This window comes from Pygocentrus nattereri, chromosome 9, assembly GCF_015220715.1.
Source record: "Pygocentrus nattereri isolate fPygNat1 chromosome 9, fPygNat1.pri, whole genome shotgun sequence".
Taxonomy (NCBI): domain Eukaryota; kingdom Metazoa; phylum Chordata; class Actinopteri; order Characiformes; family Serrasalmidae; genus Pygocentrus; species Pygocentrus nattereri.
The window spans coordinates 22,758,311-22,774,227 of NC_051219.1; the positions used below are offsets into that span (position 1 = coordinate 22,758,311).

General features: G+C 40.5%; 1 pseudogene; it reads left to right on the plus strand.

Moving 5' to 3' along the window:
- The first annotated feature begins 1,013 nt into the window (after window positions 1-1,013).
- Window positions 1,014-3,084, plus strand: LOC119264098 (annotated as a pseudogene).
- Window positions 3,085-15,917: the final 12,833 nt, after the last annotated feature.

Consider the following 15,917-nt stretch of genomic DNA (forward strand, 5'->3'; position numbering starts at 1 on the left):
TCTTCTTAAAACCCCCGCAGTTTTAACAAAGAACCTGACATTGAGCAATGTTTTGTTGATTTTTCTTAGTTAAGAATGAAATCTACACACTCTCAAGAATCATGACAAGTTTATTTATATAGTGCTTTATACAACAAGCAGTTTTACAGAAGAATCCAAGTTTGAGCCACGTGGAATGTAACCTCACTGGGGGGGAAGGAGCTGGAGCTTGTGCGGGAGGTTGAGCGATTGAGATAGAGATATAGTTGGGCTCACGTCCACCCACAGTGTCGGCTCTGCAACCAAACTCCTTGATAGGGGTTGGTCCCTCTCCTACTCAGGGGTTGCACAGGGTGAGGAGTGGGGAAAACTCATGAGCCCCCGGCTGGCGGCCATGCAGTTCGAGTTTGTCCAGGTGGACAAGAGGGTTGCCTCAATGTGAATTAAAATTGTTGGAGGCCCCTGTTTGGAATGATTTAAACTCCCACCTCCGGGAGGTCCCAGGGGAGGTAGGGGACATGGAGTCTGAATGGACACTGTTCAAAACCTCGATTGTGGAAACTGCTAGGCATAGCTGTGGCCAAAAGCTTGTGGGTGCCTGTCAGGGCGGTAACCCAAGAACCCCCTGGTGGACACAAGTGGTGAGGGACAACTGTCTGGCAACTCAGGAGTGGTCGGGGTGGCTGTGTCGAAGTTGTATTTGGCAAGGGTGGAGAAACTCTGACTTCAAATGAGGATATTGTCGGTCGGTGGAAGGAACACTTTGAAGAACTCATTAATGCCTCCCTCACAGGAGTCAGAGCCGGAGACCTCTGGCAAGTCAAGCTCCATTTCCCTGGTGGAGGTCACTGAGGTAGTTGGCAAGCTCTTCAGTGGCAAGGCACTGGGGGTGGATGAGATTCGTCTGAAGATGCTTAAGGCTCTGGATATTGTGGGGCTGTCGTGGCTGACGTGCGAGAAAGTCTATGCCAAGGTGCTGGAAAGGAGACTCCGACCGATAGTTGAACCTCAGATTGAGGAGGAACAATGCAGATTCCATCCCGTCCGTGGAACAATGGACCAGCTTTTCACCCTCTTGCGGACTGTTGAAGGGGCATGGGAGTTTGCCAACCCAGTCTACATGTGTTTTGTGGATTTGGAGAAGGCTTACAATTGGATCGGTGGCTCAGTAATCTGCTTGTGATCGGTGGCTCTGTGATGTGCTAGTATTAATTCTGAGTGTTTGCTTCATCTGTTTGCTTAATCTGTTTTCTCTGTTTTTATTGTACACTAACCATCTGTAGACCCTTACAGGCTGTTTTCACCGGATTACCTCCTACAGAGAGTTGATGTAAATTAAAATTTCCCAAAATTAAAATATATTGTATTATGCAGGATAAAACATAAATAAAGTACAATATTGCCTAGCATATTGGAACAAGTGCCTTAAAACAAGGTTCCTTTGTAGGGCGTAAGAGGGAAGAAAAACACTTTTTAGGAGGCAAGTGAACTTATGACCTTCTCAAGGCTGAACGACCAAGATGGAAAAACACCAGCAATCGTGCTAGGGTGTGCTAGGATGTGCCTGGTACATTGTCTTTTTTAAAAAATGATACAGATTGGACTTGGAGATAATGGTTTCCACATTGTTGGACATAATGATTCCATAAGTTAGACGTATGGGCATCAATTTGGACATAATGGTGATGTAATGAGATTAGGAGATAACAAAAAAGGGGTGGGGTGACACCACCCCATCCTTACTGAGGGTATAAATTATGTATCTGTGTGAGTGTTGTCCGAAGGCCTTTGGGAAGCATTCTCCATGCTCAAGAAGAATAAATGACCTGCAATTCTGAAATCCGAAGAGTCTTCTCACATTTTTTAGTTTGTTTGATTCTTTTATTTTCCTTCAACAAACCGTTAAATTTGTCTTATTTTACCAACCATAAATAATACCTAGGTTTATTAATCGAACAAGTGTCAAGCGACGACAGAGTGAAGACTACAGTTTAGCTTTCCAAAAGCTGGTGGTAAGATTTAAATCCACTGAAGAGGTAAGTACCTCTACCCTCTACTATGGCTGTCTTTACTTGTGTGGATTGTGGCATGTATAGTGATAATCCTCTCTCCACCACTAGTGATAACAATAGTGGTTCAGTTTGTGAGAAGTGCCAGTCAAGTTCTACTCTGGTGGAGAAGGTGAATTAGTTAGAGGTGCGCATCCGGGGCTTAATCAGGGATAGAGAGCAGAGTTCAGTGTTTTCTACCCGAGGTGCCTCAAGGAGAGTTAGTGCCCCACCAACTCCGGCATTAAAGCCCCTGCAGCAGGGCTAATGGGTGATGTCTCGGCGGCATAGTAACAAAGCTAAAGCTAATGCTAAAGCTAAAGCTAACCCACCTGAGCACCACACTCCACCTATTCACGTGTCAAACAGGTTTTCTCCACTCGGTGAAACACCCACCGAGGAGCCTGTCAGAGGTGCTCTGGTTATAGGAAGTTCTATTGTGCGACACGTGAAATTAGCTACTCCTTTAGGGGCACCAGCAGCTAGAGTTATCTGCTTACCAGGAGCCAGGGCACTGGACATTAGCAGCAGCCTTAAGCTATTAGCAAAGAATAGATATTCGAGGATAGTGGTTCATGTAGGTGGCAATCATATTTGTATGCGGCAGTCTGAAGTCACTAAGAGTAATATTAAAGAGGTGGTCAAAATAGCCCATACAATGTCCAATGCCATAATATGCTCTGGCCCTATTCCAAGATGACAGAAGCTTACAGCAGGCTTTGGGCGCTACACTGCTGGATGTCCAAGTGGTGTGCAGAAAATCATGTGGGCTTTAAAGATAATTGGTCCAGGTTTGAGGGGAAGTCTGGTCTTGTAGGGCGGGACTGTGTTCACACCATGTGGGAGGGCGCCGCTCTGCTATCGTGCATCATAGCCCATAGTCTGTTAGTTAGTTGGCAGAGCGGGATAGATAGTTGCTAACTGTCCAGAGTCAGGACCAGGCAGCAGACAAACAGGCTAAACCAACTGTCTGCTCGCTGCCTTGAGACGTCACCTAGGTATAACTCTATCAAGACTAATTCAGGGCAGTGAAACAAACACAAACTTAGAATTAATATAAACACAAACTTAATTAATATAAAAATATCAGATTCAGTGTCTAACAGCAGCATATCTGAACTAAGGTTTGGTTTGTTTAAAATAAGATCACTCAACTCTGGCCTAGCTTGATTTATTTTTAAAAAAAAACTTTGTGCCAGGTACCTCCTATCGCTCGCTAGTACTTTTCCACTCTGGCCGTTTGGCCTTGGGCAGTTCACAAGTTCACTCACTCCCTACAAAGGGCCTATCTTCTCTCTTACGCTCTACTAAGGCAGCAATGTGCTAGGCCATACTGTGCTTTATGTATGGTTTATCTACATAATACAAAACATTTCAGTTTTGGGAATCTTTAATTTACATCATTCCCCCCTTTCGCGACAAATAGTCGCTAACCATACATCTTCTGTATCTGTATGCGATTATAACATGTTGTCAAGTGCTTATTGGATATATAATATGTTGTCAAGTGCTTATTGGATATATGTTTCTGGATAAAATGTGTCGTTAATAATTGTCTATACTGTATACGGTTTATATACTGTGGTATATGGGTTACAACTGCTACTACTACTAAACTAAAGACTATCCACATCATTCCTCCCAGATAAATCTAACAGCTCAAGTCTGCTACAAAGGAAAAAAGATCAACATATTGTATGATATTATAGGAAGCCAGTAGTAGTATGTCAGTACACAATCCAAATGGGATGGCAATAACAAATTTGGAATAGCTGGTGATGGACATCCTGTCCTGGGTGACTTAAAGAGTCAGTCAGGAGGGTGACCGGCACAGCATGCGCTCTAACCAAACACTCGTTCTACGCCACTCCTCACAAGGATAGCATACAAAGAACTAAATCCCCATTCTCAGGGGTAGATGGCATGCTACAGCTGAATTGTCAGTCACCCGAGCTCACATGCTCATGTCAAACTGCTCAGGCCTGTAGCCTTTTCTTCACACCCGAAACCAGTCTTTTAGTGCTAAACAGCAATATGCCAATTAAAGCAAAATAGGGCTTCCTATCATCTATCATACAACACAGATCTCTACGAGTACTTATGTATATGTTGTAAATATTTCAGCAAAGCTTAACAACCCTTGTTTATAAAAAACAAAAATGGCACTGGCAATGGCATTGCATGCATGGATGAAAATGAATACATATGGATAACATATTGAATAACATGAAAATGAATACATGCGGATAACATATGAATAACATGTGAGTAAGATAAGGTCATGATTAAATGATTGTCCATAGTTGATTTGTCCAGGCGCAGTCCTCTTCTGTCCATTGTGATATTGCACCACGTAGATGGACACGTTGCTGGCACAAGGGAGAGGTTGCTAGCACATCACCTTGGTCAGTTACGATGGATCGCCACGGATGATAGGTCGAACGTGACAGGTCAAACGAGCAGTCTCAGTTGGTGCAAGAGGCAGTTCGGCACGAATCATAGTATATTGTCCAGCAAGGTTGGAAAAGATTTTTCCCACCATGCTACGAACAAATGATACCACACAACAACCCAACACACACAAAATCACAAGGAAAATCAACAATACAGTCCCTAGCTTAATTAAAATAGCTTTCCATTGCCCTGAAAATATCCAATTAAACCATCCTTCCCCAGAATCCTGGCCTTTTGTGTTGGATACATGCTCATCTTGTAAATTTCTTAGTTGTTTCATATTTTTTGTGAAATTACCCTCTTGTTTTGTATTATGTAGATAAACCATAAATAAAGCACAGTATGGCCTAGCACATTGAAGCAAGTGCCCTAAAACAGGCTGCCTTAGTAGAGCGTAGAGAAGAGTAGAGAAGAAGGCCCTTTGTAGGGAGTGAGTGAACTTGTGAACTGCTCAAGGCCAAATGGCCAGAGTGGAAAAGTACTAGCGAGCGATAGGAGGTACCTGGCATAAAGTTTTTTTAAAAAATAAATCAAGCTAGGCCTGGAAATAATGGTTTCCACAAAAACCCCATATGATGGATATGTGGAGGACAATTTGGATATAAGGGTAGTGTCAGGACAATGGGAGACATCAAAAAAGAGGTGGGGCGTGATCACCCCACCTGCACTGAGAGTATAAAATATGTGAATATTCCCTGTATAATGAGAGTGTGTGTCCGAAGACTGTTGGAAGAAAAAGCTTGCTCCATGGTACAACAATGAAATACGCACCTTAAGACAGACAGTACGGGAAATTAGAGCACAAATGGTGACTAACCAAGCTGGAAGTATTTCACTCTGCTTGGAAGGACAGCCTTAGCAGGTACAGAAAGGCACTTATCAAAACACGTGCAGCATACCTGTCCTCACTTATCGAAATCAACAAAAACAACCCTAGAGTCTTATTTAGCGCAATCACAATACTTACCAAAAACCAGGCAGGATCTAAACCTCAAATACCCAACAACTATAGCAACAATGATTTCATGGACTTTTTAAATAACAAAATCGAGAATATTAGACAAAAAGTTAAACCGATACCAGTAATCTACTCGTCATCTGGTTTGGCTGAAACAATGCAAAATGTTGTTATAGAAGAGAGACTGGAAACATTTTGTCCACTTCAGCAGTCAGAAGTAGAAAAAATAACATCTTCCTCAAATTCTGCAACATACACACTTGACATGATTCCAACAAACTTATTTAACCAAGTACTACCAGCTATAATTAAACCCATTTTAACAATAATTAATTCTCCTCTTAGCCTAGGTCATGTACCCAAATCATTCAAACTAGCATTCAAACTAGAATTGTCAAGCTATAGACCTATTTCCAACTTATCATTTATTAATAAGATTTTAGAAAAAGCTGTAGCCCAGCAACTCTGTCCCTATCTATATAAGAACAACATATATGAAAAATTCCAATCTGGTTTTAGGCCCCACCATAGCACTGAGACGGCTCTTGTTAAGATAACAAATTTTCTTCTTCTCGCCTCTGATCAAGGCCACGTATCTCTGCTGGTACTACTCGATCTAAGTGCAGCTTTTGACACTATAGATCATTCTATTCTCTTAGACAGACTACAAAACATGGTTGGAATTAGAGGAATAGCGTTATCCTGGTTCACATGACCTCACTGACCGGTTTTAGTTCATACAATTACATAATGTAACATCTAATTATACAAAATTGAAATATGGATTTCCACAAGGTTCTATTTTAGATCCTCTGTTATTCACATTATACATGTTACCATTAAGCTTCATTATAAATAGACATGGAATTAGTTTCCACTGGATGCTAATGATACACATCTGTACATATCAGCCAAACCAGATGATAAATCCAAATTAAATAAAATATAAGACTGTGTAAAAGATATATGGAATAAATGCTCAGATTTAATGTTAAATATTGCTGACTTCTCTGTAATACCTGGTTCAGTAGCTAAAAATCTTGGTGTGATGATTGATTCAGATCTAACGTTTAATCAACACATAGGTAATATTACAAGGACAGCATTTCTTCACCGCTGAAACAGTTCAAAGTTAAGAAATGCATTATCCCTATATGACGCTGAAAAATTGATATATGCCTTTATAACTTCAAGGCTAGACTACTGTAATGCATTGTTGTCAGGATGCTCCAACAGGAACCTAAATAAACTTCAATTAGTTCAGAATGCTGCAGCTAGAGTGCTCACCAAAACCAGAAAATTTGATCACATCAGCCCAGTTTTATCAGCATTACACTGGCTTCCTATCAAATTCCATATTGACTATAAAATTTTCTTATTGACATATAAAGCCCTGCATGGTCTCTCACTGGAGTACCTGCAAGATCTTATTTCTTATGAACCGCCTCGCTTACTCAGATCCCAGGATGCTGGTTTTCTACTGGTTCCTAAATTTCAGAAGACTTCAATGGGTGGAAGAGCTTTTTCTTACAAAGCCCACAAATTGTGGAATAATCTCCCAGTTAATGTTCGGGACTCTGACACAGTCTCAACCTTTAAGTCTAGACTGAAAACATATTTGTTTAGTTTAGCTTTTGGTAAGTAGCCTTCCCCTTTAGATAAAGACAGGGGTTCCGGGGTTACATGGGCATAGAGGCTTATGATAAACTGATATGTTGGTGCTGTTGACCCACCACTTCACGTGATCACACAGGTTTATTGACAGTGAAGTGGGGGGATACCAGTGTCTCAGGGTACTCTCACATCTATGTTACCTTCTGGTTCTCTCCTTCCCCACATGCTGGGGGAAATCATATTTATTACAGTCATACTCCTGAGCAGAACTAATTTTGTCTCTTTACTCTTCCTGAGATAATGACTGCCCTCACATCCTGCTGAAGACTGACCATCAGGGCCTCTTCCTCACCATCACCAACCCGCTCTCCTGTTCATTTATGCCAACTGCAACACCCTCAATTACATCACTGTGCCATTCAGATGTATCAGCATTGAGGTAGGATGGGACCGTTTCAGCTCACTCCCACTTTTCATAAAGACTCAGTCAGAAACTGTCTCTACCAGTGCAGTTTCTAAAGCTTTACCATCTAGTGTTCAAACAGAGATCCTCTTAGCTTTTATTTGGTATTTTGCTTATTAAATTGTAAATACTGTTCGACCAGAGTGAGTCTTGGCTCCTCCCAAGGATTCTTCCTCGAGATGGAGGGAGTTTTTACTTGCCACCATTGGCTCTGGTTCACTCACTGGGTGATATGTTTTCAAACTTCTGTAAAGCTGCTTTGTGACAACATTGTTGTAAAAAGCGCTATACAAATAAACTTGAATTGAATTGAATTGAATTACGACCTTTTTCACTGAGATATCTTGTGAGAGGTCCTCTGGGAGTATGGGGTAATGGGGCTACTACTCCGGGCCATTCGATCTCTGTACTCCCAGAGTGAGAGCTGTGTTCATATACTCAGCATTAAGTCGGACCCTTTCAGTATTAGCGTTGGCAGGGTTGTGCCCCGTCTCCACTCCTGTTCATGATATTTATGGACAGGGTGTCAAGGCATAGCAAAGGTCAGGAGGGCATTATGTGTGGAGGGTGGCGTCTCTGCTATTTGCAGATGATGTTGTTCTTTTGGCTGAATCACATGGATGCCTCCAGCACTCACTGGAGCAGTTTGCAGCTGAGTGTGAAATGGTTGGTATGTGGATCAGCACCTCCAAATCTGAGTCCATGTTCTTAGTATTGCCACAGGTGGAGGAGTTTAAGTATCTTGGGGTCTTGTTCACGAGTGAGGGAAGAGGGATCGTAAGATTGGCAGCAGGCTGGGACAGGCGGCAGCAGTAATACAGTCACTGTACCAGACTATAGTGGTAAAGAGAGAGTTGAGCCATAAGGCAAAGCTCTGTTTACCGGTTGGTCTACATCCCGACCTTCACCTATGGTCATGACCTGTGGGTAATGACCGAAAGAATGCGATTGCGAATACAAGCGGCGGAAATGAGCTTTATTTGCAGGGTGGCGGGCTACACTCTATTTGATAAGGTGAGGAGCTCGGCCATCTGGGAGGAGCTCGCAATAGAGCCGCTACTCGTCTGCATTGAGAGGAGCCAGCTGAGGTGGTTCAGGCATCTGATTCGGATGCCCCCTGGACGCCTCCCGGTGGGGGTGTGCCAGGCACGGCCTACCGGGATAAGGCCCTGGGGTCGTCCTAGGACCCGCTGGAGGGATTACATCTCCTGTTGGCCTGGGAGCGGCTTGGGGTCCCTGGGAATGAGCTGGAGGAAGTTGCAGGGGACAGGGTCATCTGGGATTCTCTGCTCTTCCAACTGCTCCGCGACCCTATCTGGATTAAGCAGTCAACAACAATGATGATGATGATGACTCTCTCATTTTTTCAGCCTGAAGATGGTCTACTTTACTGACACTGACCCTTTGATGTGTTGTCACTGATAAAAAATAGCAATAGGTGACAGTTTAGTTAGGTAGTTAGCTATGCATGAACTATGGAGCAATACACAGCTGGACAAGAATTGACCGAGAAGCCAACTGTTCAGTTACTTATGTTCTCCTGAAATAGGCAGTATTCCTATACAGTTCATTAGCTTGTTTCATCTCAATCTAGAGTGTTGAGGTACAGAGCTAAACCAGCACCAAGTGTGTTATTGTCCAATTGTAAATGGAATAAACTGTTTTTAATTCTCGCCCAACTTTAAAAACAGTCTCACAGTACAAGGTGAAGCTGAGACTGTAACTTTGTCACCCCCTTGTGGCTATGAGGGTTGAAAGCAATCAAGTAAAGATTAAACTCTTCAATGGTATTTTCAATCTGATTGCTGCAGACATGCCTCCGTTGTCCTGTCTAAGCCACATAACTTAAGCCAGAAGTCTAGTCTGTCCAACAGGATAAGGGGCATTTCTTTTGGACAGCTTGTATTTTGGGTTTAAGCTACCCAGCTAAATCTTGCTTTATGGGCTCATATTACAAAAACGCATTAACTCTCAGATCTGATGTGTTTAGTCTTCTTTATGACTTCAGTGTGGTCTAAATTTAGGACAGCAGCTATTACAGAATAACAGTTCTTCAACTTCATAATATCATCATTAACTCCAGATAAGAAAACAGTATCACACAAACATCCTGACTAGACTACACCTCCTAAATACTGTCCTAGCTTTAGCATAAACTCTAACAGTGTCCTAACTTCTGTTTAACCCTCCATTTGTACTGTTTTTAGGCAGCTGTGTCAGGCAGCACAGTTTACTACTAACACAATGTTTCTAAATTTATTTACACTGTAAAACGTTGCTTTCACTGTGAGATTTTCTTTTCTGCATTTTAAAAATCTCAGACACTGCAGACTCGAACTCCACTGCCCCTCTTATTACCTTTGTGTGTTAATGTTGATGATAAAATATTACATTGATGGTGGTGAATAATGAGGGGACAGAGCTGAATGTGTGTCTGTTTAAAAGGAGAAATAATGTTAATGTGCTCTGCTAAAGCATTTGGGAAATGGAGACTGGGAAGCAGTGATGCATTTACATTTAAATTTACATTTACATTTATGGCATTTAGCAGACGCTCTTATCCAGAGCGACTTACAAAAGTGCTTGTCATTACTTCAGAATATCTCATGTTAATAAAGGTCGACATAATTTTAAAGAGCTTTGCTCTAAATTGCTACCTGAAGTTATCTATGCATTGAGACCTAAACAAATACAACAAGTAGAAAAATACCTACAACTCAACACTAAACCTGCTGAAAAAAAGTTTGTAATACAGTGAACTGTATTCTCTGACAAACAGCAGGGGGCGCTCTCACGGTATTCACAACTTAGAGTTTATCACACTTTAGGTTATCACACTTTAGTGTGACCTTTTTTACATCAGTAACAGCAGCTGTGACTCACAATTTTAACATTATTTTGATTACATGTTTATTTTACATGTGCGTATAGTCAGTTGCTGGTAAACAGACATGACAGCTGACTGTCGACTTCAATAGAGTAGGTTAAGATGCTGTAAGATAAGATAAAATTCATAAACTAAAATGAGATTTGCTTCTGTAATATGAATTAGGAAAAAATCTTATCTTGAGCTGCCAGATCGTAACTTAGGACTAAAGAGGAAGTTTAAGTAAAAAAGAAACAAAATCTGGGAAAACTAAAATGAATTAAATTCATGTTGTGAATTTTCAATTTAAAGAGTAAAATCTAGTTCATTGAGAGCACCTAATGTCATTCTTTGACATTTGAACTTGGTGAGTATCCGCCTAGTGTTCCTGCCTGTTTGTCTGAGCAATCTGTCTGTGTATTCAGAGATCATGGCCGTTAGAGACACCGGCCATAAAAATGCAGCAGGTCACATTTCCCCCTGACCTACTTTCTCTAAACCATCCTCTCTGGATCAGGTTTCCTGCCCCCTGGCTACCATGCTCGCTCACTGTGCTCGGCTGAACCTGCTGGTGAACTGCGGTGGATAACTGATTACACAACTGTATCACTTATGTCAGACCACTTGCCTGTCCAGCTAGCAACTGCTTTACACTAACGAAAAATGATGAACGCTACTGACCCCACACTCATCCTGATGCCACTCTGATGAGACCATTGCAAACGGAGTGACCATGAGTGGCCGAGCCATCTTCCAGAGTACCCTTAACAGCCTCTTGTGAGAACCATAGGATGAAATTCAGTTTACATTCATTAATTCATTCATTAAGCAAATGTTCTTATTCAAAGGGACTTACAGAACCAGTGAACTGACCCCAAATACTCAAACAGCAACAGCATCGGTTTCTGAAAGCTTTTTAATGGTTCATAGAACCTCCACATAATGTAAAACTTCTATACAAATGTCTAGAACCTTTATTAATATTACGTGGAGGTGCTTTAAACTTTGAAAAGACAAAGATGCATCTTTGAAGAACCAGTTGTTGTTTTAGGTTGCATTGCCGAAAGACCCTGCAAGTTCATGGCAGGAGAAAAAACTTAAATTGCTGTGGAACCTGTACACTGTGTACCTGTGTCGAGAGAAATGGTTCCAGGAAGTGTTCTTCGAGTGATACCATAGAAGAACCACTTTTGGTTTCTACATAACTGAGTTTGAAAACAAAAGCATGTGAATGTGAAGAACCTTTTAGATGTTCAAAAGGTTTTATATAAAACCTTTATACATTCTTCCTAGAACATTTACATCATGGAGAGGTTTTTTAAACTTTGGTTGTTCACACTCTCACCTTAATGACTAAAGACTGATCCACTGAAAGCTTGTTTAGGGAACCCAAACCACTTGGGTTGTTCAGTTCTAGTAAATGCAGAAATGACAGATATACACACAAATCTTCTAAGCCATCTTCTCCTTCTCTGTCACAGGAGGATGCTGGAGCCTATCCCAGTGGTCATCAGGTGGAAGGCAGGATACACCCTGGACAGGTTACCAGTCCATCGCAGGGCAGACAGACATAAACACTCACACCTAGGGGCAATTTAGCATGTAGAAATGGCTTAACTGCATGTCTTTGGACTGTGGGAGGAAACCGACACAGATACGGGGAGAACATGCAAACTTCACACAGAAAGGACCCTGGTCACCTAGCTGGGGGGTCAAGCCCAGGCCCTTCTTGCTGTGAGGTGACAGCGCTACCCACCGCACCACCGTGCCACTTGAAATGACAGATATAGAACCTCTTAAAATACACTCTTTATAAAGATGGCTCTTCAAGGGTTCTTTAGTAAAGGGAATGGTTCTATACGCAACCATGAACACTCAAAGAACCCTATGCTTCAATGGTTTTGCATGATGAAAGTGTTCTTCGAGTTGATGGACACTGTGTTGTATATGGTTCTATATAGAACCTTTTAAAAAGGGTTCTTCTATTGCTATGACATCAAGCTTGATAACGAAAGAAGAACCCTTTTTGGTGCTGTACAGAACCAACACATTCGCCATCAATCTGAAGAACCATGTCACCATGCAAAGAACCATTTAAATGGTTCTTTGAGTGTTCATGGTTTTGTATAGAACCATTGTCTTAAGAACCCATGAAGAACCATCTATTTTAAGAGTGTAGATATAGAACCATTAAAAGTTTCCCTCTTCCATTATGAACTATGCAAACAGTGAGCTTAAACAAATTTTATCTTACTGAAATAATTCATTACAATGAAACAAACAATGGCTTCCAAACAATGGCTCTTTTATAAGACAATATGTTGATCTTCCGAAAGCCCAAAGTGGTTCTTCTACTGCTCCAAAGAACTCTTGTGTAGCACTTTTACTTTTAGGACGTTCTAACATATAAGACAAGAGCCTTAAAAGAGCTGTTCTAAGTGGTTAAATATGAATGAAAGCCTATGTAAATTAATGTATACATTTCTGTCCATGCAATGGAAATGTTTGGCATTCCATGAATTCCAGCAAATGAAGAATCATTCCTGCATCTGCTTTTCAAAGCAACAATTCAGTGAGAAATCTCTACTCCCTTTACTTCAAATGTAATTGAAGTTCACTTCTTAAGCTTTAGCACAGAATCTATGAAGCTAATGTAGCAAACAAGTAATGGAAGCTTATACCTCATCAATTAGCATGATGCAAAAGGCAATATACATAATCTAGTCGTAATCTTAGAGTCATAATAGATTATAGTCTAATAGATTATTAGACTTAATTATGTGGTTTCTAATGATATATAAAGAGCTATGTTGCTGATAGCTAACAGGCTAAGACATTTTGTGAAGGCTTTATATTGATTTTCTTTCTGAAAGATTCACTGAAAAAATGTAAATCAAAGTAAATAATGTGTTACCAGCTTCAAATGTCACTGTGTAAAGTTGCTTCATTTTGGAGGTGTGGATCCTTCAGAAGCTAAAATGATCTATTTGCTTCCTGACAGCCAAGAGCAGCACACCATTTAATTGTTTTTCCTCATTTTCCCTCCAACCAGTCATCTTCCAATCCAACAACTCAAAATGAGACTGTCTGCAGAAACAACACTCTGCATCACTTTAATGGGAATGGGTGGGGCTAAACTGCTGTTGGCTGAATGGGTGGGGCTAAACTGCTGTAGACTGAATGGGTGGGGCTAAACGGCTATAAACTGAATAGGTGGACCCAAACTGCTATAGACTGTTGGGGCTAAACCGCTGTAGGCTTTTGGGAGGGGTTAAACTGCTGTAGACTGAATGGGTGGGGCTAAACTGCTGTAGACTGAATGTAAATGTGTTTATGATTTCATAATCAGACAGTTAATGAATTTCAAACAGGCTATTTTCACAGCATAGTTTTGACATTTCATGTTTCATTCTATTTGAATGTTTCTTTTTTGAAACGTTGGCAATGCTCATAAATGACACCAAACAGTGAGGAAAACTCCTATGTCCCAGACATCTGCATAAAACGTAATACATGCACAAGGACCCTATTGCACTGTATTTGGGAGTGTGAATTTTTGCAAAGAAAATCTCTGAGCTTTGCATGAATGTCATGAATCTGACGTTCTTTGGAGCTTTCTCAAGAGCACATTTAAGAACAAAAAGGATATTGCTAAATGAGGCTCACTGTCATCAAGCAACTAAAACTAAACACACAATCAGAATGATAAGTAATATATTTTATTCTGCATTTATTTGTACCTTGAGTGAATATTTTTGACATGCTAATTTAAGAGTGAGAGTCACTAGACCAGGAGATATGTGCATCAACATGGGCTAAGGCCAAAACAGCAAACAAAAGGACTAAGAGACATTCCAACCTTATCTCAAACAAAATAAGACAAAAATAATACTAGCTGGTAAAAACAGGAGAACACAATGGGATCATATGAAAGTAGCACCTACAGCTCCTGTAAGGGTGCATGCTAGGTCTACAAAATTGTGGCAAATTTTCAGTACTATACAGTGAAGAGTTTAAGACATTAACACTTTTAAAGATAGCAATCAACACTAAATAACAAAGCTAATGATCTAACAAAGACCAACAAGCCCAAACTGCTGTGTGGTGTCTGTCACTCATTGCCCCAGACCAGTGTTGTCAGATCTTGCGAGACAGACAAGCAACCAGGTCAATGGAAACAAATCTCCAGGTCCAGCCCAAAGAAAGTGAATTCACAGTCAGTGGAGCCAGATTTTTCTCTAAGTCATTTTGGGCCATTTCTTTTTGTCCATTCTTCATGAAATGTACACACAAAAAGTAAAAGGCCAACAGGCTTTTTCAAATCATGTCAAAAACTGAAAAACGATTTCTTCATATATGTGTGCATATATATATATATATATATATATATATATATATATATATATATATATATATATATATATATATGTGTGTGTGTGTTTATTTTTATATTTATAATTTTATATACACACACACACACACACACACACACACACACACACACACACACACACACACACACAAATAAATATATATGTTTTATCAGTGACCTGCGCCAATATGTTTACAGTGATTGAGTTCTAGAAGCATGCTCCAGCTGCACATGTTTACAGGGGCAGTGGGGCAGGGGTGGTTTAGATGGGATTAAAGTGGGAAAATGTGTCAGCTCTCTTGGTGTAGGTGGCAGGTGAAGGACCCACACGTGAACGATGATACTCTACACTATGATATGATGATAGACCACACTAATTATCACAAACCACTCTGAACTGACCCTAAAAACACACAAACACTCTCTTCTACATGTCTCTATACCAGACATGGCTCGATTCATCAAATCAGACTAAATTGAACTTGAGCTTACATCATTATTTTCAACTAAGACCAATAATAAAGCAGTTATGTTTCAAAAACTGCACATTATTATTAAATGCTCCTAAATATTACTGTATACACTGTATATGGAAAAATCTGAAAAATAGGGCAATTCATGTGGAAGTTAATATGCTTTTTGAAGCCCTTGAAGATGAACCTGTTGATGTTTCTTAGTCATTGTGTCAAATGAAAATGTTAACTTATGTTATTAATATTAATGACAAATTTTATTAACATAAGGGCCTTTATCATTCACAAAACTTGCTTTTGCATGTGCTATACTTGGTCATTTTACATTAAAAGAACAGCTAACAGATAATTACTTTCATTGCAAGCTACAAAAAATGAAAATGTCAACAGTTGAAATATCTTGATCTGCATATTAATAAAAGATAAATAACACAAATAATCGATGTTCATCTTTTATAGTCCATCTTTAAATCAATCACGCACTGAGCTTGCAGACGGAATAACGTGAACAACGCCCCCCACCCTCGTTCGGAGGAAGATAAGAAAGTGCGGATCATTTGGAGTCAGTTACACTATAAAGGTACCAAGAAAGAGCAGAAGAGCTTTGCAGACGCTCCCAGCATCGGTGTTAGAAACCTTTAAGGAGCTCCAACGGCATCTGAGAACTTTTGATTTTCCAGGTTTTGGGCT